This window comes from Castor canadensis, chromosome 9 (assembly GCF_047511655.1).
Source record: "Castor canadensis chromosome 9, mCasCan1.hap1v2, whole genome shotgun sequence".
Lineage (NCBI taxonomy): Eukaryota > Metazoa > Chordata > Mammalia > Rodentia > Castoridae > Castor > Castor canadensis.
The window spans coordinates 147171117-147196264 of NC_133394.1; the positions used below are offsets into that span (position 1 = coordinate 147171117).

At 35.1% G+C, this 25148-nt stretch overlaps 1 non-coding gene across 1 annotated transcript; it reads right to left on the reverse strand.

The window, feature by feature from the left end:
• Positions 1 to 22459: 22459 nt before the first annotated feature.
• LOC141411116 (U6 spliceosomal RNA) lies at positions 22460 to 22566 on the reverse strand. Its single transcript, XR_012435957.1, has one exon. It is a non-coding gene; the product is annotated as a U6 spliceosomal RNA (small nuclear RNA).
• Positions 22567 to 25148: the final 2582 nt, after the last annotated feature.

The window sequence follows — 25148 nt, forward strand, 5'->3', positions numbered from 1 at the left end:
AAAAACCAAACTTGAGAATCATGGGCATCGAAGAAGGAGAAGAGGTGCAAGCGAAGGGAATGCATAATATATTCAACAAAATAATAAGGGAAATTTCCCAAATCTAGAGAAAGATATTCCCATACAAATGCAAGAGGCCTCCAGGACACCAAACAGACCAGATCAAAATAGAACTACTCCACGACATATCATCATTAAAACAACAAGTTCAGAAACTAAGGAAAGAATATTGAAGGCTGCAAGAGAGAAAAAACAAGTAACATACAAAGGTAAACCCATCAAAATCACAGCAGACTTCTCAACAGAAACATTAAAAGCAAGAAGAGCGTGGGGTGAGATCTTCCGGGCACTGAATGAAAATAACTTCAACCCCAGGATACTCTACCCAGCAAAGCTATCATTCAAAATAGATGGAGCAATAAAAGTCTTCCATGATAAGCAGAAACTAAAACAATATGTGACCACAAAGCCACCATTACAAAAGATTCTGCAAGGGATCCTGCACACAGAAAGTGACACCCAACTTAACCATGAAAAGGCAGGCAGCACCAAACCACAGGATAAGAAAAAGCAAGACAGTAGAGAGTAACATCAAGTTAGGTACACACAATCAAACCTTCAAACAACTAAGACAACTAAATGACAGGAATCACCACATACCTATCAGTACTAACACTTAATGTTAATGGACTTAATTCACCCATCAAAAGACACCGTTTGACAAAATGGATTAAAAAAGAAGATCCAACAATTTGTTGCTTACAGGAGACTCATCTCACCGACAGAAATAAGCATATGCTTAGGATGAAAGGCTGGAAGAAGATTTACCAAGCCAATGGCCCCCGAAAACAAGCAGGAGTAGCAATACTTATCTCTGACAAAGTAGACTTCAAACCTACATTGATCAAACGAGATAAAGAAGGACATTCCATACTAATAAAAGGGGAAATAGACCAAAAGGAAATAATAATCATCAATCTGTACGCACCCAATGTCAACGCACCCAATTTCATCAAACATACCCTGAAAGACCTAAAAGCATATATAAACGCCAACACAGTGGTTGTGGGAGACTTTAACACTCCATTATCATCAATAGATAGGTCATCCAAACAAAAACTCAATAAAGAAATCCAAGATCTAAAATATGCAATAGATCAAGTGGACCTAGTAGATGTCTACAGAACATTTCATCCAACCTCTACACAATATACATTCTTCTCAGCAGCCCATGGAACCTTCTCCAAAATAGATCATATCCTAGGGCACAAAGCAAGTCTCAGCAAATATAAGAAAATAGAAATAATACCATGCATACTATCTGACCACAATGCAGTAAAAGTAGAACTCAACAACAAAAGTAAAGACAAAAAACATGCAAACAGCTGGAAACTAAATAACTCATTACTTAATGAAGAATGGATCATCGATGCAATAAAAGAGGAAATTAAAATGTTCCTAGAAGTCAATGAAAATGAAAACACAACCTACCGGAACCTATGGGACACAGCTAAGGCAGTCTTGAGAGGAAAGTTTATAGCCATGAGTGCATATATTAAAAAGATTGAAAGATCCCAAATCAATGACCTAATGATACATCTCAAACTCCTAGAAAAACAAGAACAAGCAAATCCCAAAACAAATAGAAGGAGAGAAATAATAAAAATAAGAGCTGAAATCAATGAAATAGAAACCAAAAAAACCATACAAAGAATTAATGAAACAAAAAGTTGGTTCTTTGAAAAAATAAACAAGATCGATAGACCCCTGACAAACCTGACTAAAATGAGGAGAGAAAAAACCCAAATTAGTAGAATCAGGAATGCAAAAGGGGAGATAACAACAAACACCATGGAAGTCCAGGAAATCATCAGAGACTACTTTGAGAACCTATATTCAAATAAATTTGAAAATCTAAAAGAAATGGACAGATTTCTAGATACATGTGATCATCCAAAACTGAACCAAGAGGAAATTAATCACCTGAATAGACCTATAACACAAAATGAAATTGAAGCAGCAATCAAGAGTCTCCCCAAAAAGAAAAGTCCAGGACCTGATGGATTCTCTGCTGAATTCTATCAGACCTTTAAAGAAGAACTGATACCAACCCTCCTTAAACTGTTCCATGAAATAGAAAGGGAAGGAAAACTGCCAAACACATTTTATGAAGCCACTATTACACTTATCCCAAAACCAGGCAAAGACACCTCCAAAAAGGAGAACTATAGGCCAATCTCCTTAATGAACATTAATGCAAAAATCCTCAACAAAATAATGGCAAATCGAATTCAGCAACACATCAAAAAGATTATTCACCACGACCAGGTAGGCTTCATCCCAGGGATGCAGGGGTGGTTCAACATACGAAAATCAATAAACGTAATAAACCACATTAACAGAAGCAAAGACAAAAACCACTTGATCATCTCAATAGATGCAGAAAAAGCCTTTGATAAGATCCAACATCATTTCATGATAAAAGCTCTAAGAAAACTAGGAATAGAAGGAAAGTTCCTCAACATTATAAAAGCTATATATGACAAACCTACAGCCAGCATTATACTTAACGGAGAAAAATTAAAACCATTCCCTCTAAAATCAGGAACCAGACAAGGATGCCCACTATCTCCACTCCTATTCAACATAGTACTGGAATTCCTAGCCAGAGCAATTAGGCAAGAAGAAGGAATAAAAGGAATACAAATAGGTAAAGAAACTGTCAAAATATCCCTATTTGCAGACAACATGATCCTATACCTTAAAGACCCAAAAAACTCTACTCAGAAGCTTCTAGACATCATCAATAGCTATAGCAAAGTAGCAGGATATAAAATCAACATAGAAAAATCATTAGCATTTCTATACACTAACAATGAGCAAACGGAAAAAGAATGTATGAAAACAATTCCATTTACAATAGCCTCAAAAAAAATCAAATACCTAGGTGTAAACCTAACAAAAGATGTGAATGACCTCTACAAGGAAAACTATACACTTCTGAAGAAAGAGATTGAGGAAGACTATAGAAAGTGGAGAGATCTCCCATGCTCATGGATTGGTAGAATCAACATAGTAAAAATGTCTATACTCCCAAAAGTAATCTACATGTTTAATGCAATTCCCATCAAAATTCCAATGACATTCATCAAAGAGATTGAAAAATCTACTGTTAAATTTATATGGAAAAACAAGAGGCCACGAATAGCCAAGGCAATACTCAGTCAAAAGAACAATGCAGGAGGTATTACAATACCTGACTTCAAACTATATTACAAAGCAATAACAATAAAAACAGCATGGTACTGGCACAAAAACAGACATGAAGACCAGTGGAACAGAATAGAGGATCCAGATATGAAGCCACACAACTATGAGCAACTTATCTTTGACAAAGGAGCTAAAAATATACGATGGAGAAATAGCAGCCTCTTCAACAAAAACTGCTGGGAAAACTGGTTAGCAGTCTGCAAAAAACTGAAACTAGATCCATGTATATCACCCTATACCAAGATTAACTCAAAATGGATCAAGGATCTTAATATCAGACCCCAAACTCTTAAGTTGATACAAGAAAGAGTAGGAAATACTCTGGAGTTAGTAGGTATAGGTAAGAACTGTCTCAATGAAACCCCAGCAGCACAGCAACTAAGAGATAGCATAGATAAATGGGACCTCATAAAACTAAAAAGCTTCTGTTCATCAAAAGAAATGGTCTCTAAACTGAAGAGAACACCCACAGAGTGGGAGAAAATATTTGCCAATTATACATCAGACAAAGGACTGATAACCAGAATATACAGGGAACTCAAAAAACTAAATTCTCCCAAAACTAATGAACCAATAAAGAAATGGGCATGTGAACTAAACAGAACTTTCTCAAAAGAAGAAATTCAAATGGCCAGAAAACACATGAAAAAATGCTCACCATCTCTAGCAATAAAGGAAATGCAAATTAAAACCACACTAAGATTCCACCTCACCCCTGTTAGAATAGCCATCATCAGCAACACCACCAACAACAGGTGTTGGCGAGGATGCGGGGAAAAAGGAACCCTCTTACACTGTTGGTGGGAATGTAGACTAGTACAACCACTCTGGAAAAAAATTTGGAGGCTACTTAAAAAGCTGGACATCAATCTACCATTTGATCCAGCAATACCACTCTTGGGGATATACCCAAAAGACTGTTACTCCAGAGGCACCTGCACATCCATGTTTATTGCGGCACTATTCACAATAGCCAAGTTATGGAAACAGCCAAGATGCCCCACCACTGACGAATGGATTAAGAAAATGTGGTATCTATACACAATGGAATTTTATGCAGCCATGAAGAAGAACGAAATGTTATCATTCGCTGGTAAATGGATGGAATTGGAGAACATCATTCTGAGTGAGGTTATCCTGGCTCAAAAAACCAAAAATCGTATGTTCTCCCTCATATGTGGACATTAGATCAAGGGCAAACACAACAAGGGGATTGGACTATGAGCACATGATAAAAGCGAGAGCACACAAGGGAGGGGTGAGGATAGGTAAGACACCTAAAAAACTAGCTAGCATTTGTTGCCCTTAATGCAGAGAAACTAAAGCAGATACCTTAAAGCAACTGAGGCCAATAGGAAAAGGGGACCAGGTACTAGAGAAAAGGTTAGATCAAAAAGAATTAACCTAGAAGGTAACACCCACGCACAGGAAATCAATGTGAGTCAATGCCCTGTATAGCTATCCTTGTCTCAACCAGCAAAACCCCTTGTTCCTTCCTATTATTGCTTATACTCTCTCTACAACAAAATTAGAGATAAGGGCAAAATAGTTTCTGCTGGGTATTGAGGGGGGGAGTGGGAGGGGGTGGAGTGGGTGGTAAGGGAGGGGGTGGGGGCAGGGGGGAGAAATAAACCAAGCCTTGTATGCACATATGAATAATAAAAGAAAAATGAAAAAAAAAATAAAGATAGTTAATTGAACTTACAATGTTCACTGATGTCTGAGAAAGAGATAATAGATGTCCTAATACATTTGAGGATATATACATATATATACATATGTGTATATGTATGTATACATAAATATACATATTAACATAAATATAAGCAATATCCTCTTTAATGTTCCCTGACACATACATAACTGAAAATATGTCTATAAACTGACTTGCTGCAATAAGTACTGAGGAGCAGGATAGAGAAGTGGAGGTTTATTAGACTTTACTTCAGGGATTTCATATTTACATTGTCATTTTTTAAATTATTGTAGGCTATCAACATATTGTAACTTATAGCATCTTCTAATTGGAAACCCCTAGAAATTCCTCAGAGAGAACCAGTGTTTCCAAATGATTATTGCCAAATAAGTAATGTGCATGAAATTTGAGTTAAAGCACTGAACTCATGGACATTGTAAGATTTGGGACTTAGAACCCTTTCTTACTAGCTGGGTAACCTTGCGTAACGTGACTGACTTCTCTGAATTTCAATTTATTTATAAGTTTGCAGTGGTAAAAATACTGACTTCAGGAGTTTATGAACATATGATAACTGCAAATTTGCTGCTGTTAGTCATTAATCCTATCTACTCCCAATTACCAGAACTTTGTATTCCTTGTTTGATGCATTTAATGGCTATTGAGTCTGTACTGATTGCAAACAGAGCTTGTTTTATGTTGCCTGTGTCAACAGCAGGATTCAACCACAGCTACTGGGGGCTGGATTTTACATGCCACAAGTCCCTCCTCTCTGGGTAGGAGATCACTATTGGTTATATTTGACATCATATTTCAGCATCTTCCAAAGAAGCCTGGCCCACAGTAGCAATTCTCTGAGAACAGACTTTTCCTGTTTCATTTCCCATTTTCAAACTTTATTTTCCTATAATCACCTCCAATTTAAATCACTTGCACTCAAATTCTGGTCTCAGATTGGCTTCTATAGGAAACCAAACTGAGGCATCTGATTGCACAACATATGATAAGCATGTGCAAATGTTAAATTGGATTGCATGCTTTTCACTAGGAGTCAGCATCGTTCTTCATATGATGAAGTGTAATAAATCCTACACAGAAAATGGGGAAAAGTTAAGGCTAGCATTTCTAATGATCTCACTATGATATTATCATCAGTGAAGGTGCCAAAGCTACCCTTAGGTAAAATGGGATGTCACTTTTGTTATAGGAAGAGAAGAAATACCTAAGACACACAGTACAAACTAACCCAGTTAGTCTTTATCAAACATTTCCGGAAGAGCTCAGTAAAATGTGTGTTCTGTGCTTGAAGCCAATTCTAGTGGATGATCCATCAACGTCCTCTCTGGAGTGCTGGTCTCATCTTGTTTTCTCTCTTAACACCATTTATGTGGTGCACGTTATGGTTTGAAGTTCCCACATAAGGCTCATGTGTTGAAGGCTTGGTCCCCAGCTGCTAGACCAAATCATTGAGAGGTGATTAAGTCATGAGAGCTCTTACCTAGTCAATGCATTAACCCCATGATGGATTCACACTATATGGCATTTTTGGGAGTGATGAAAAGTAGGGGGTGGGGCCTAGTTGTAGGGAGCAAGTCACTAGGGGTATGCCCTTGAAGTACATCTTGTCCCTGGCCCAGTCCTGTCTTTCTTTGCTTCCTTTCTGCCATGAAGTAAACAGTTTTTTTCCCCTACACCCTTCCTCCATGATATTTTTGCCTTGTCACAAGTCTAAAAGCAATGGAGCTAACTGATGCCTCTGAAACTGTGAGCTAAAACAAATACTTCTTCCTCGAAGTTTTTTTTCTCAGACACTTGTCACACCAACAGAACACTGATTAACACAGTGTAGATCATATAATGACTTTTGTGACTAATTTTATCTTCACTCATAGGTATATGAAGTAAATCAAATGCTTCTTGGGCTTTATAGTGAATTCTAATTATAGGAAAGTGCTGTGATACACTGACTTCTTTTATATCTATTCTTAAATTACACCCTTTCATCCATCTATGCATGTTTTACTGCTCTTATAAAATAGCTGAAGAATACACAATTCACAGAAAATTGTTTACTCAAATACACAGCAAGAAAATACTTAAGAGTCACTGGACTTACATTTTCAGAATTATCTTGCACCTATTGGAAAATGATTTAAATATTTTGAGTAGCTAACCACTATCAGTAAATCAGCAAATACAAAGGTATCTAAAATTTTTAATCATGAACAGATTTAACGAACTTTAACCCTTGTGATACTGATCCCCAAATTGAGGTCAGGTGCACTTCTCAAATTTTTGTGTATTCTCATTCATGTCTATCTCTGCTTCCTGCCTGCCATGAGATGAACAGCTTTCCTGTGTATGCCCTCCCTCCATGCTTCTTCCTTTCCATAGATGAAGTCATTCTCTTATTTAAATGTGTGAATTTTCTTCAACATATTTATAAACTGATAAGTCTGCTGGTTAATGCCTCACACTTCTACCATCACAGCTGTACTAGTTATTTGGCTGCCATCTTGTTTTCTGTTCCACATACCATCTACAGTAAGGTCAGTGACAATAGTTTCTTTGTGCACTGTGACATGTCACTTGTCCCGGACAATACCTGTATCAGGGTTTCTAAGTGCTTAGAAAGACATAGTAGCAACAGTTATTGACCATAGCAGAAATTAACCACTCTGGACACCTAGTGTTTTCCCGGTACAGAAGTGCTTACTTATGAATGTGTCCCAAAATCAATTCTTAGCTCCCTGCTAGTATCTGTTTTAAAGCCAACTTCAATTGTAAACCAAGTTAGGTTAAGGAAATTATTTTCCATGAAAAAAGTTAAATCCAGTACTTGTGAGGATCACAGACTGTGTAATATTATAGAAAAAGTTCGAAGGTCTGGATCGGATAAATCCCCACTTTTCATTTCTATGCAGCGAACTAAAGTAATGTTGTAAAATTTGGGAGTTCCCTCTTCATCTTCTGTAAAACAGAAATCATATTAATTTTGTGACCTTGGGATGAGAAAAAAATGTGTATTAAATGATTCATATTCTAAGCCTTCAAGAAGCAGAGTGGTCATTTTCTTATCTAGATGTACATTTTTTCTTCAAGGTATGTAGAAAATGATAAAGTGTTAATGTGATTATTATCTCTCTCCCTCCCAGCCAGAATAGCAACTGAGAATACACTATTGTTTGTTCTGCTTTATTTCCACATAGCTCAGTGCCTGGAACAGCGTGGGTGGTTAGTTACATGTTGCATGAATTTCGTAGCTTGATAACTCATTCAGCATGCTCTCTGTAGGTCAACATAGGTGGATACAATTTGAAAATACATCATGTTTTATCTAGCCAGAGTCAGACTTAAGGCATAAAAATTCACAGGATTTCGGGTTTCTTAGGAATAATTTAGCATTGGCGTGTATTGTCTTCTTGTTCATCTCAAAGTGCATAGGGAAGAATCCTTACTCAGGGGGTATTCTATTTCTAGCCCCTGCATTGGCCTTTTTCTTTCTGAAATGAGGTGCTTGGTCAACTTTCTCAAAGTGATCCAGTTAATTAAAGACAAAATGTGATTCACAATCAGGTCTCTTGATTTGCATTTGTCCTCTTTTTATTCTACCAACCAGGTAGAATCAATGACAAACCACTTAAAAAATAGTATGAATTTTAACTACTAGCATGTCATGTACTCTGGGAGTCTGCTTGAATTCCAGAGCACATTCCTCTCTTTTCAATGCAATTTCCTCTCTGAGAACATTTCTGACCTCTGAGATGACAAATTTGCTTATTTTTATCCCTTTGTATATATCTTAGTTTTTGCAATGGTATCTTAAATGAGTTTTCATTTTTATGAAAATCTTTTCTTCAGTTGAACAAAATAATCTTGATAAATACCCACTTGAAAAAATAATAATTTAGTGTAGCATACTTAAAATTAAAACTGAAAATCAGACAAATCCCATGTGCAAACACAAATTAAGTTACCTGTGATGATATTTACACAGTTCATACATTTAAGGAAACATCAGAGGGAAGCTGTAATTTACCAGTATGCCTGTGGACCCTATGTTGAAACATAGTTTTGAGACATGATAATCAAAATATTAATCATTAAAATACTCACTGCAAAATACATCCTTCCGCTAATAAAATATTTTTATTCTAAAGTCACCATACACTTGTAAATATTTGAGTCTTCTCCTTTAACATTTCCCAGTTTTTTCACATGAGAAAAAAGGCAACTGTGTTCCTAATATAGAATGGAAACATAACTTCTTTAAGGTGGGCTCTGACACGTTAGTTTAAAATTTTGCCATCTTCAGTTATAGACATTCAGTGAAAGGAAGAGATGGGTTATGTAAAATATGAGGACTAAAAATACATTTTTCACTTAAGCTCACTGTTTCCTTAAAAATAAAACAAACTAAACTTCTGAAATATTTGTCTTCACTTGTACATTTTTCCAGTTATTTTCCTGTAACTGGATCCTCAAACCGGTTGAGATTTTCATCATATTTCACTGACTGTAATGGGACCATCTTGGTCAAGGATATTTTGAAAATTCACTGTGAGAGGGTAAATTAATTATAAACTGAAACAGGAAATTCTTGTTAAAATGAAGACTTTTCAAAGGGATCATTGGTATTTCCCAAGTTATCCATTTCTTGCTGTCCTTCTATTTCTCACATGCTACATATTTTATGGATATTTTAAAGCAGTAGCTCAAATTAATATATCTTACACAAAAATTCGGTGGGGTGAATCATTTTTTAAAAGTTCATAATTCTGTAATATTACAAATGATATGTGGACAAGTTTGGATAAAAATCAATAATTTCCAAAAAGGGAAACTGAGACCCAAAGAGAGAAAAAGGGTTTTCATATGGCAATTTACAGTTTTGAAATTTTAGAAGTCCAGTGATACTGAAAGTGATGTTAAGTTTAAAGCTATGCGCACATGAGTGAAATCCATGATAACTGGAAGAGAAAAGCATCCAAATGAGATTTTCTAAATTCTACATTCCCCCATCTAGGATCTGCTTAATGGACAATGCCTATGAAGAAGGGAATACATGAAACAGATTGCTTTCTTGTGTTTATTAGTAATTATCCAAGGAATAATATTAGAAAGGCAGTCACTGCTAAGCAGTTTTGCACAATATTTTTGAACTGACTCTAAATACACACAGATATCAAATATGTTTATACATGGCCAAAACTCACAGACTTCAGATAATGAGCAGAAACATTTCCAAAGTTACATACTAATCAGGGGCCAAATAAAAATCTCCATAGCTGCTAATTCTATAGAAACAGTACTAGATTGATTACTATCTCTCTTTAGACATTAATACTAATTGATTATGTTGTTTATCCCTATATTGATGCTCTGAAAATAAAATAAAAGTAGGCCAGATACAGGTGACTCACACCTGTATTTGTAGCTACTTGGGAGACAGACATCAGTAGGATCCTGGTTCAAGGACAACCCCTGGCAGAGTTTGTGAGACTTCCAACTAAATAGAAAAAGCTGGGAATGGTGCATGTCATCCTAGCCCTGTGGTAAGCATAAATGGGAGGATTACAGCCCAGACCAGTTCAGAAAAAAGTGTGACCTGATCTCACCAATAACTAAAGCAAAAAGAGCTGGAGTCGTGGCTCAAGTAGTGAAGTGCCTGCTTAGCAAGAAAAACTCTGAGTTCCAACCCTAGTACCTCCAAAATTAAAGTTAAAAATAAATAAAATACAGACTTTGCTCTGATTTGGCTAATTTTTCTTTCTTTTTTTCTATTTATTTATTTATTTATGCTGCTGATCAAGCCCAGGACCTCATGCTATGCAAGCATTCTACTACTGAGCTGCATTTCTTTTCTAGTGCTTGATTTGGTCAGTTTTTCTAAAAGTATCCTTTAGATCCAAGGACTTAATTCAGGATCCTACCTTGTACTTAGTATCTCCCCAGCACCCTCTACCTGAGAGAGTTCCTTCCATTTTTCTTTGTCTTTCTTGAGCTTGAGATGCCTTGAAGAGCAGTGGTTAGTTATTGTGAAATATATACCTAAACTGTGTTTTCCTGAAGCTTCCTCATGATTAGATTGCACTAATGCATTGTACCACAGAAATGTTATGTGTTTATCAGGTAAAACTGATGTTCAAACAGCAAATAATAATACATGAAGACTACATCATTAGCAGTCCTATTACTCCAGGTTGGATCTTTTCTTTTTTTTATAAAGGAAACATCATGAATTATTTTTATTAGCACACAGTAGTTGTACGGGGGAATATATTGTGTCATTTACATATGTTTTTATAATAAATCTTAATTAGGTTCACCCTCTGTTGTTCCCCATCATTCCTCCTTCCCCACTTCTTAGTACTATTTTTATTGTTGTACTGGGGGTACAATGCATCATTAACAAAAATTCTTACAATATATCATAGCTGAATTCACCCCCTCCATCATTCTACTCTATCCACCCCACCCCCATGCTCAGTTTCTGCAAGTCTCATTTTTCCATTGATATGCATGTGCATGTTTCCATCATATTCACCCTCCCGTACCATTTGCTTATATCCTTCCCTATCAACTGCTATCAACCCTTAGAAAAGACTTGCCCTGCCTTCCTGTCCTCCATTTTTGTAAAAAAAAAATCATAAATTTGTTTGTTTATGATAACTATACAGGGAGCTTCATGGTGACATTTCCATGTACCTATGTATTATAACCCAAATTGGTTCATCCCCTCTATTTTTCTCCTTTCCACCTTAGTCCCCTTCTTCTGGTGACTTCAGCAGATTTAAAAATTGTATATTCATCTTGTACAGGAAGTACATGAACCATATTCACCTTCTTAGCTTCTTTCTTTTATCTTCCCTCTTTCATATGTGACCTCCCCTTAATGTGATCTGCTTTTCATAATATTGCTGCATTTGTATTTGATCAAACAACTTTGTGAGCATCATCTTGTGTTCTCTCTTGTGTGAAGAAATTAGTCTCAATTACTCATAAATAAACTAATGCCACCAAGATGGCATGACAGAAAGTCACATAACTCATTAACAGGAGATACATTCCTGAAACGTCTGTCTTCAGGGCCATAGCTCACAGATTTCCAACAAAGTTTAGTATGAAAATTTAAGAATTTCATGACCTGGAGGTGTCCTAAAGAGATTCATGTGAACTCAACATTTTCCTTCATTTCCAGCCACAAGGCCCTAATTAGACATGTCACTTTACAGTTTCACATGTAAGATTCATGAAGAAAGTTTCCTCAGAAATTCACCATCAGTACATTGGACGTCCACCTCCTTTCTTCCTATACTCCTGGGGTAATTCTGTCTCTGCATGGCCATGAGGGAAATAAGTCTTCTTCCTTCCCTAATTGGAGTAAGGTATGCCACCGCTCAGGGTTGAGGATTCTTGGTGTGCCTTCAAAATAAACCTGGCTCCTGAATAATGATTTCACTCTGGAAACCAATGCCTTGTAACCCTGCTGAGGTGCTGCCATCAAAACAGGAAAAAAAATCAAATTTTACTCTGAATGGAGCCTTAATAACAGTTGGAAACCTCAGCCTCCTGCCTATAATTTATTTACAAAGAATCTTTTTGAAGGGAACTATCTTGGTGAATTCTGTGCAGCTTTGATGTTTGCAAAAGTAACCCTATAAAGATAGGTAGAAAGATGATAGATAGAAAAATAGATACCTATGCCTCTAGGTAGAAAATAAGACAGATTAAAATAAGAAATCTTGTGTTCAGTAACTTATCTATGAGATTTTCTTATGTTTTTCTTATGGCCAAACCACTGTCTTATTTCTAGTAACTTTTTATTCATCTATGGCTAATATTTTATTTTAGTTCTTTCATAAACACCCTTGCAATGTTTTGAGTAAAAGAGGGGTTGTTTTTAAGGAGAGGAGAGGGATTTGAGGCTTAGTGTGTGATATAGAGAAGGGGAGAAATTTAATAAAGTGTATATTATGGCCCAAATTTTGTTCCCACCCCAATTTCATATGATGAAATGTGATTGTATTTTGATATAAGGTTTTTAAGGAGCTAAGTCAAAGGAGGCCATAATGGTCAGACCCTAATCCTACAGGACAAGTGTCCTTATAAAAAGAAAAATCTTCAGAGAATTCTGTCACTCCACTTGTGTGTGTGTGTGTGTGTGTGTGTGTGCATGTACATATAAGTGTCCACAGAGGAAAAGCCAAATGAGGACACAGTGAGAAATCATCTCTTTACAAGACAAGAAGCGAAATCTCACTAGAAACCAACCTGCTGGCACATTGATCTCAGTCTTCTCAGCTCCGGAACTGTGAGTAAATAAATGTCTGTTGTTTAAGTCACAAGGCCTGTGGTATTCTGTTATGCAGCTCGCTCTTACTAATTCAAAGAGCCTCATTAACCCAACCATCACGATGGGCAAGTGAAGTGTAATTCCTCTGGGGAACTCCAGGAATTGATGCACCTAAGAATTACCTCTCGAGGAACCCAGCATATCTGCACGCCAACTCCTAATAGATATTGGCTAATGACTACTTCTATGGGTTATTTACTTTCTCAAATTTGTGGTAAAGTGCAGAATGACTCTGAAAATTTTTGGACCAAAAAGAAAGTTCAGGAATACATGCAGATGTCAGACGTTGGATGTGAGCATGAACTTAGTTGAAAAGGCTGTGGATGCAAGGAAGGCTCTAACACTACCCACTCAACCCGTAAGTAGGCTCCATTGTTAATCCTAGGAGAGACCTTGCTTCTTAACTTCCCCTACAAGAAAAAATATGACAGAATCAGTACTGTACATACATCAGTGTATGTATACATGCATATATGATCTGTAAGAGGTTTGGTGTATTTGAAGCTCATATAGTTACTCCATGGCTATTTTGGAAGACTTGATCCGTGTTCTACACTTAACTCACACTTAAGTTGTAACACTTAGCTACGACAGTCCTTAATACACAATGAAAACCAAGTACAGAGATGTATATACTAATAGCACTTTCACTCTTTTAAAATCATTTTAAGCTTTCTTTCTCAGATTTCACTATAGATGGTAAGAAAAGCAGCACATTGTGATGTGATTTGAAACAGATCATAATAAATATAATACATGAGTATTATGTTTCCACTTATAATAACCGCAAAGAATCATGCAAGATCTATATAATGCATTTCTAAATGACTCTGAAAGGCATAAAATACTTCAACAGACTAAAAAGACAAATTATTTTTGAGTATAAATATGAATCATACTAATAATGTCAATTTTCCTTAAAATACATGCATTTTAAAGACTTGAAAAAACAAAGATTTTATTGGAACTAAGGCCAGGATTGGTGGCACGTGTTTGTAATCCCAGATTCTTAGAAGATGGCAGTGAGAAGATCATGGTTCAAGACTAGTCTGAGAAAATCCAGGAGATCCTGCCTAAACAAACAAACAAACAAAATAAAATAAAATAAAAACCCTAAAAAGTCAAAGGACTTGGGGGAAAGGTTCAAGTGCAAGGCCTTCATTTCAAACCCCAGTATTGCCAAAAAATGATACAAGAGCTGAATAAATCTAAAAATATACTCTTAAAATGAAAAAGAATGGATGATTAAGAAGATTCAGGTAAAATGCCTAAGAAGAAATGTAAGTGGAAGAATCTAAAAACTAGTTTATTCTAATGCTATAAAAATACATGTGTGATACTGTCACATGATCAAATCAAGGTGAATGAAATGGCAACAAAGGTCAATTTGAAAACAATCCCATTTTAAATAAGTGGAGAAAAATTATAGTTTGCTTAAAAACTGTTGAGAAACCTGGACAGCCGACCAAAAAGTTTAAAAATTAGATTTACCTTACCCTCATGCAAAAGACTTAAACTGAGGCTGCTGTTCTCAAAAAAAGGAACTTTAAATATTCCAAAAACAGTAAATTAAAGCATTTGAAATGAACAAAAGTTCTGATAGCAATTAAAAAATATTGTAAAAGAAAAAAGTCTAAATATGACTACACAGGCTAAAACAAAAGTCTACATAAAAACATAAATATTAAAGTCAAAAGACAAACTGAGAAAAGAAAAAAAGTCTGGTCCATGCCTTTGTGCATTTAAATTCCAAGTTAATTACATTAATTTAGTATGTAGTGAGAACTTATAAAACCTTAAGTTGAAACCATAAAAATATGAGCAAGGGAGATAGTAACAAAAAGACAGGTAAATTTAGAAAATGTATAAGAAAATGTTTAATCTTAGTCACAAGAAGAAAGCCATAGATATAATTTTTATGATCATGCTGGCAATATTAAAATGATTGATATTAATAATGGTGGTAGTATAGAGAAATATTCTCACCTTTGATGTGATTGTAAGTCACTGAAGTCACTCTGGAAGACAAAAATTCCAAATATCTCACTTTTAGTGTAAGCAATTACATTCCAAAAAGGGTTATCTATGGTCACACACACACACACAGAGGAAGTTATACAGTTACAAGACAATTCATTGAAGCAGTGTACACTAAGAGCAATACGTTGAGTGGTGAAACAAAATAAATACATGTTCTTCAGTTATGAGCTAGCTAAAGTTGGTACACGCATTTGCTATCATAAGATGAAACTCTTTTAAAAGGTGGGAGTTTTGTTGCTTCTTTTGGCTAGATAAAAAATTATCTCTCAGTAGAGGAATGAATTTGATCAAGTACATTGGATGCATGCATGGAAATATCACAACGAATCCCTTTGTAAAGTTAATATATGCAAAATTAAAAGACAGAAGGAAAAGAAAAAAATCTCTTAAGATTCTTTATCAAGAAAAGTAAGGAACCGATAGACAATACTGCCATATTAGCATAAAACACACATAAGCATGCATTTGTTTGTAAGTTTCTGGAAAAAAAGGAATGCTAGAGAGAGGTGCTTTTAATATAGGAAATTTTATATCTCAGGTATGTCAACTTGGTACATACATACTAGCTAAACTATTTGAAAAGCAGCAGTTTTTACTTTGTTGACCTTTATAGCATCTTTTTCTATTTGGTTGATTTACGTTCAGTTTTTTAATCTTATACTTTCCTGTGTTATACTTTATTATTATTCATGTTTTAGTTCCTGCATTTATCAACTTGTTTGGTTATCCTTCCTTTGCTACATCCTCCTCCCTTTTGGATTCAGTTGTCTTTCTCCTCAGAGACTTCCATTAAAAGTTACATAACTGAGAGGTTGAGAAGTTACAGAGCTTCCTGTATTTTTCAAATTTCTCACATATATGGATCCTTAGAGGGATTATTTAACTTTTTTTTAAACTGGAGGGCTGTTTGGATACCTATTCAAAGTCAGATTTTCCATGTTTCAATAATGGCTCACTTTTTAAATATTACCACAGTTTCCAGGTTTTGATATTTTTTTACTTTACCTACCCTTTTTTCTCTTGATGTATTTGAAAAACTTCAAAGTTCAGACCTCATGCCATTTTACCTCTTGGTGCTCAGTACCTATCTTTAAAAACTCTGGCCTTTTCTCATATTATTTCAGTGCAATGAGCCACAACTATTGGCAATCTATTAATTAATTTTCTTAATTATCTGCAAAATGCCTTTATAATGGCCTTTTATGATATAAACAAGATCCATATATTGCATTTGATTACATTCTCTTCTGTTCTTATACTGAATATGTTTTCTTTGAAAGCAGAAACTATGTGTAGGGGAGATAGCAGATTAAAACATTTTATTTTAATCAGGATGTTTAATTTGTTTATATTTAATGGAACCCAGGAATAGTTTGATTTGAAAGTATTATCCTTGTGGTTGTTTCTTATTATCCTACAGCTTTTGTTTCTTTATTTAATGTTTGTCTATTTTAGATTAAATATTTTTATTATTCTACCTCTCTCCTAAAATTATTACTTTGCTTTTCATCTTTCTGTAACAGTTATCCAAGAAATTATTATATTAGTCCTTGATTTATCAAAGTTTAATAAAAATATATGAGATACAAGAAACATACTAACTTCATTCCCTCTGAATCATATCTGCTCTCATATACTGTAATTCTATAAAGGGATCTGAAGACTCAAGGCATTATTATTAATCATTGTTATTTGGTCCTTGGTCACTGTCAGGTGCCCTGATGTTTATTCAGTACAGACTTTGATGTCTTCCTGAATCTCAGTCTTCTAAACTTAAGATCATTTTGACTTTGTCTAAAGAATATACTCTAGTTTTTCTGATTTTTCTTAATGTGTTTTTGTTTGAACATATTCTCTTCTCCTCTTTGTTTATTTTCACTGAATCCAGATTTCTAAACTGTGGCATGACTGCGATGTCATCGTTTTCTGGCTTCTTCGAGTCTGAAGGAAAGTCAGTTGTCAGTCTTAATTTGTTCTTCTCAAGGCAACAAGTTTTTTTTTTTTTTCAATTTGGTTACTTAGTGGTTTGTAGTCTTACTAGCTTCAATTTGTTTATCTTTCTGTTTGGGTTTTATCTTTTTTTATTCTGTGAGATGTGAAGCTCTCGTAATTGCTAGGTAAGTACTGTTCTGGAATCACAGACCTTTCGAGTTTAATTTGTTGTTCAGATAAAGTCTCGTACTAACTTTGCCAAGGCTGACATAGAACTGCAGTCCTCCTGTCTCTGGCTCTTATTAGCTGGAATTACAGGTACCTACCATACCTGGCTTGTTTTGAGATAGTGTCCCACTAACCTTGCCCTGGCTAGCCTTGAACTGAGGTCCTTCTCTCCTCACCTCTGGAATAGCTGGTTTTATAGGTGTTTGCCACCATACCCAGCCAATTTGGGCATTTTTCTATTGATACTTGAATCTGAGATATTTGATACATTTCACTAATTTCTAACAACTCAGGGCATAAAATTATGGTTTCCTCCCATTCCCTCATTCCTCCTCAGATGCAGTATCTTATAGTTTATAAGTCTTTCCCATATGCAATATGTTTTATGATTTTAAATGTTTCCACAATTTAATTATTCTCTTCTGACATAGTCTAGTCTGAACTATATAGTCAACACTCAATTTGTATTTAATTTGTATTGAATAATTTCCTAATCTGTTAATGTCAGTCCTTGTAGTTTGTGATTTCATTGTGGGTTCATATCTATGGTCTTGATGTTTTTCCATGACTATTTCATAGATTTTTTTTGAAAGGTTTTTGTCACATACAAAAAGTATAGAGATTACTAGAGGCCTAGTTATTATTTATACAGAGTGGATTTTCCCTTTCTAAGGGAATGTAGCTACACCAATAGAAAACTAGCATCAACTTGATCTAATTGTAGAAATAGATGTAATCCATAGATGGGCTTGGTTTGTGTATGAGCTGGTTTATACCTTACTTTAAGTCCTGGGTGTAGACTTCCTGGGTTCAGATCCAGAACTCAGGATTTGCCATCCTCTTTAGCCCACATCTAGCCTCTTTCTCTTTCCCTTGCATCCGCAAATAGGTTGTTGTACTCATTTGGGACTGCCATAAAATGTAACAGTGACTAGTGGATTTAAAGGCCAATATTTATTTCTCACAATTCTTGAGGTTGGAAGTCTATGGCCAGGGAGTCAGTATAGTTGGGTTCTGCTAGGATTGCATACAGAAGGAGGACACGAGGGGTCTCAGGGATATCTTATATAAAGACACTGATCCTACCATGAGGTTCCCACTCATAGTACCTCACAAAGACTCTACCTTCAAATACCATGAATTTGTGCATCAGGATTTCAACATATGAATTTTGAGTATACAAACATATATTCCAAAACAGAAGCTATCAAAACTTCTGCTTAATTTCTTATTATTTTAGTGAAACATTGCCATTAGGGGAAGGGGACTTTACAAGTCAGTTTCAATTTTGGGTCTATTTTATCATCTGGTTTGCAATAAATCTCCACTCCCTAGCTTCCTTTCCCACTCTCTTCAGCATATTTTCTGAAAACTACTGTGTAGTGCTTTTTAGTTGTTCACACTATTAGCATTGAGACAAATTATGGGACGTTGGTGTTGAATTCATTTGTAAACTCACTACAAAGGCAGTAAAACTTTGTGGCACATGAGGATTCAACAAGATATCCACCATCCATGAATTGGAAACGCACCCACATCAGAAACTGGATCTGCCACCATCTTGGTCTTAGATGTTCTGAAGTCCAAACTGTGAGAGAGAAATTGTTTTTAAGCCTTGTGGTCCATGATATTTTGTTCTAGCATCTAATAGACTGAAAACAGCATATATTTGTTGATATGTGATGTAAGCCTATACTTAAAACCATATGAATATCTCTTCATGAACCATGGTACATTTATTTGGTAAAGAATTTGTATGTTCATTTCCTACCAGGACTGATAAACTAGATATCTTATCTGAAATATGTTGAAATGAATGGAATTTTAACCTAATGTATTTGCAGTACATATATACTTGAAACTTTTCTTTAAGAAACCTGCTTTATTATCATAAAATATGTTTTTAGTCCATAAAAGTCTGTATAGGCCATTGAAATTTATCTTCTACTATACCGAATAACATTATAAGGTATGCCCAATGGTGACTCTAACTTATTGTGTAAATTCAATCTGTAGTCTGTTCAGGCAGGAATAAAGTGAGAAAACAAGCTAAATATTTTTAGGAATAAATAAATTTAGAGAAGAGCTGATAGCCTTGCATTAGAACAAAGGTCAAGTCAGAACATTTAATAATACACCCACAATTTAGTAAATGCAGTGACATAATTGGAAAAAAATCCTTTGAGTGGCATAGATTTCAGTACTCATTTTTACTGAAAGGTCTTTCTGTAAGTTCAGTTTTACAAGGCACAAAATATATGACTCCACTTCAAAAGCTCTAAGCAGGAAGTTTAAAGTAAAAGCCTCTTGTGGAAACATCTTGAATTCCCAGTCATCCATACTTCTACCTCATCTAGTTATTTCACAGAAGATTATTTTATTGTTGTCCTGGGTGGGAGTACATTGTGATATCTTAAAATATATCAAATATATCATAATTGAATTCACCCCCTTTACCATTCACCTTTATCCCCCATTCCTGAAATAGTTTCAACAGGTATCATTTTTCCATTCACACACATGTGTACACAGTATTTGTGCACCACTGGCCAAATAATACAAAAATATTCTCAAACTTGCAAGTCCTTCTAGCAAGAATCAACATCAAATAAGCATCTATTGAATGTCTATGGTTTTAGCAAGGTCTGTGTTGAATATAGAAGATAAATTGAGAACTACCAATTCTTATAACATTGATAGACTAATGGAGGATAAGTATCGTTGATTGAGGTGAAAGCTGAAATTTGTGAAGGCGAGAAACAGTATCTGAATTAATGAATGAATGACTTTGGGAAGTAAGTTTTTGAGCTGGGTTTTGAACAATGGCAATTATCCATACCCATCATTTATAGAGTACTGGACCTGGCATTTAAACATATTTCCTGATTTTTTTTGTCCTGCAAAATCTCCTTTATTATCACCACCTTACCATGGAGAAAATGGTAACCCATAAGGGATAAGTAAATGAGGTGACAAAATTTATGACTATCTGAGATTACCTGTCTCTGAAATCACATTATTACATTACCTATAATAAGTAAAAGGTTGCAAAGATGGATTGCATTAGGGGAGATTGGCTTTGTTTGGATTCCCTCCAAAAGTGAACATATATAGAGTCAACCTGTCTGTGCTTCAAAGTTCAATGCACCTGTGGGTATAAGTCACTTGTGTGACCGTGGCCACACATGGATGTGATTCATCATCCATCTGAGAGGCAGGAAGACCTCTCTGACCCTGTGCTCTCAGAACTCTCCTCATTCTCTGATAACTTGCTCATTTTAAGCCCCACTTCTGGTATATAAGCTTAACAGACTTGATTTACTTTCAAAGTAAGATTTTTTTAATTTTTGATAATTGGTTGAGGCAGGTTTCTTTCTGTGTAGCCCAGACTGGCCTCACATTGATGATCCTCTGCCTCAATGTCTCGAGTTCTGGAATCATAGGAGTGTGCCACCATCTACAGAATAAATTATTTACTATTCTTCTTTATTTTTTAATTGTATACTGGTTTTTGTAATGTTACATAAGTGTGTGTAATGCACTTTGGTCATACTTACCACCTTTATTACTCTTTTCTTCCCCTTGTTTTCATGTATCTCATTATTCTCTTTTCATACATGTTATAATGCAAATAAATCACGACCACCCCCATCATTCTCTGCATTTACCTTCCCTCCTCCAAATGGTCCTCACAACAGCCACCCACTTACCTTCATGTCCTTATTTTGTTGTTGTTTGTTTTAGTCTAGACTGTGCACATGAGAGAAAATGTGGTATTTGCCTCTCTGAGTCCAGTGTTTTCACTAAACATGATGATCTCCTTCTCCTTCCATTTTCCTGAAAATGACACAATATTGCTTTTATTTGTGGCTGAATAATGCCCCATTGTGTATATACACCATTATTTTCTTTATTCATTCTTCAATTGATCAATGCTCTTTATCTATTCATCAGTTGATGGGTATATAGCTTGGTTATTATGAATAGAGCTGCTATACACATGGGGACTCAGGTATCTCTGTTGTATGTTAACTTATATTCCTTTAGATAAATGCCCAATAACTGTAGAGTACAATTAAATGATAATTCTATTTTTAGCATTTTAAGGAGCCTCCTTACTGATTTTCATAGTGACTGTACTAATTTATATTCAACCAGCAGTATAGAAGGATTCTTTCTTCCTCTGCGCCCTCGCCAGTATTTGTTGTTCTTTGCTTAATTGAGGTAATCTCAGTTTAGTTTTGATTTGCATTATTTTATGGCAAAAAATATTGAACATTTCTTCATGCATTTATTGAACATTTGTACTAATGTCAAGAAATGTCTGCTTGATGCATTTATCTTTGTGTTAATTGAACTATTTGTTCTTTTTGTCTTTAATTTTTTGAGCTCTGTATATATTCTGGATATTAATCTCTTGTTCAAAGAATACCTGCCAAAGATTTTCCCCAACTCTTCAGAATTAAACTCAGGACCTAGCTACTGCTTGAGCCATAATCCCAGTCTTTTTGCTTTTAGCTTGTTTTTCCTGATAGCATTTTGCTCTTTTGCCCAGGCTGGCCTCAAACCAACATTCTCTTGTCTCTGCCTCCTGAGAAACTGTGATTATAGATGGGTACCAAAACATCAGCCTGGTTTTCTCCACTGTATAGCATGTCTCTTCAATCAGGTAATTGTTTCCTTTGATGTACAGATTTTAAGTCACTGCTATCACCAACTTAAGCTTGTCAATCTTGCTCTTATTCCCTGAACTACTAGAGTCCTATTCAGAACACTGCTGTCTACACCTATACATTCAAGTGTTTTCCTGTAGTTGTTTCAAACTTTCAGATTGACATATTAAGGTCTTTGATTCATTTGAATTGATTTTTGCACAGTCTGAATGACAGGTATCCAGATTCAATCTTCTACATTTGGTTTACACAACACTATTTTCAAAAAATATGGAACATTTCATGAATCTTCATGTCATCCTTGCACAGGAGCCTTGCTAATCTTCTCTGTATTATTCCACATTTAGTATGTGTGCTACTGAAGTAAGCACTGCAGCACCATTTTTTTGATGAAGTCTTTAATCCAACATATATATTTTGGCAACTTGGTCAAAAATGGGGTGGCTATAAGCTGTGTGGTTTTATTTCCAGGATTTCTATTCTATTCCATTGGTCTATGTGACTGTTTTTGTACCTGTACTATGCTGATTTTGTTACAATGGCTCTGTTGTATTTGAAGTAAGATATTGCCTATCTCCAGCATTTCTGTATTTGCTCAAGATTACTTTGCCTATTCAGGGAATTTTATGTTTCCATGTGAATTTTTAGAATTAAAACATTTTATAATAGTTATCTCACTCTATCTACATGGTTATCACTATTTCAGATGAGGAAAATGTAGCATCAGAAAAACAACTTCATCTAATGTCATATAGTTACTAAAAAAAAGAGCCCATCCTTCACCTCAGTGAACTGGTCCTAAAAGACACATTAGCAACACTAATGCTAATGTGTAACACTTCTTGTGGTGTATAAAATCAAGATAGGTGCTAGGAATCTCCACCTTCTGGTGTATATGTTCATATATAATCCCTCATTGGAGTGTAGGCTCCATTTGATGACGTGTTTCTGTCAAGAATGTGCAACAAATAAGCTGCAATATCCCTTCTGTGATTCATTTTTTTTAAGATTGCAGCTTCAATCTTCCAGCAAAGATTGTCTGTATTGGTTTCTTGTTGTGCATGCTTGGGTTAAACAAGGTGCCATATTTGAGATGCCTACATGGAAAGGAACTGAGTGTGTAAATAACCAATGTGGAATTTCATCTTTCAGTTCAACAACCCACAGGAACTCGTATACTTAATCCTGAAACTCATGAAGACATGCAGGCTATCACAAATTATGTACATTTAGAAACAGATCTTTTCTTTGTCAAATCTTCAGATTAAACATCAGCCCTGAATAATTTCCTCAATCTTGTCTTGTAAAGAGACTATAAGTAGAGGATCCAGCTAATCCACATCCATTTTTCTGACGTGTAGACACCATGTGATGATAAATGTCCATGTTTTTAAGTTCTGTAAACATGTACTAATTTGTTGCACAGCAATAGAAAGTTATATTTTGTTTCAGTGAGTGGATTCTTCCCCATATACCATGTTTGGTGTAAAAATCCTCAGAAATAAGAACTTACTTCCTTCTACTTGACCTTTCTCAAAGAAAGGAAAAAAAAAAAAAACTCATGATAGTCGGGTGGATTTTACATACTTTCTGGCAAGTGACCAAGATAATGTTTGGCCTCTTTTACTGGACCTCTGAATATTCACTTCATATTTGCCAAACTTTCTGTCATTTAAGACATTGTGACTAATCTTAATGAGAGATAATTTCATATTGTGAAAAGTACCAGACAGTGAGGCCAAACACATGAAAGTTTCAATTTTCTCTCTTCTACCTACTAAGTCTCAGTTGCTGTATTCAACAAATAAGTACAGCTATAGGTATAACTGTTAACTAAAATAATATACATTCATATTATTATTTCATAATATGTATCTTCTTGACATTTAGTGAATTATTGAGTGATATTAGCTATGATTGTAGTTATCTGTATTGTTTCACATCCTTTAAGATTGCTTTACAGTACGCTGACATTCATGTATACCTGTACTCTTCTCATAACTTATTTTATCCCTCTGGCTGGAATTCCAGGCAGAAATTGCAACTGGACCATCTATTCACTAACTCTTTCAAACATTCAATGTGTATATATATATATATATATATATATATATATATATACATTGTATATATGTATATATATATATTCAATGTGTATATATATATATATATATATATATATCATTTAAAACCTCTGACAGAAAGACTTTTAAATTATTAATACCTTCCCATCTTAGATGAAAAATCTAGGACCTAGAATCAGGATTAGAGTCTAAGTTGGAATCCAAATTAGAATCCAGACCTTTCCTCAAAGTAGAAGTTCTTTGGACAACTCCACATCTGTTATCATTCATCATTAAGTTTAGACCCCCTTAGAAGTACAGCCCTAAAAATGTATTGTGGTAGGCAAAATTCTAAATGAAGATTTCTTCTTCCTAGTATATACTTTCATATACTCCTCTGAGTAAAGACAGGAATAACAAATGTAATTAAATTTCCCTTATGGGATTAGTTTACTTTATATTGTAAAGGTAAATGTGTTTTAAGAATGTGATTAAGACCCTTTGTCAGTTGATTTAACTTTAATCAGAATGGTTATTGTCTGGAATGGGCCTGACTTAATCAGCTGAAACCTGTCAAAGATGGAAGAAGGCAGACTGATTTGAGACAACAGTGATGTTCTCTTTCTGGTTTTAAAGAAGAAAGTTTTCATGTTACAGAAAGGGTAATAGGACAGAGAATGGTAACTGATTGACTTCTGTAGCTCAGGTTCTCACTCCTACAATTAAAGAAAATCTGAACTACGCCAAGAAATAGTGGTCTTAACAGAGTCCCAGTCATACTTAGTTTCGTCCTGGTGAAATTGGAGGAGAGGACTCAGATAACACATATCTGGAATCTTTACCATGAGAATGTGTGATAATATATTTGTGTTGGGCTTAAGCTTCAAAAT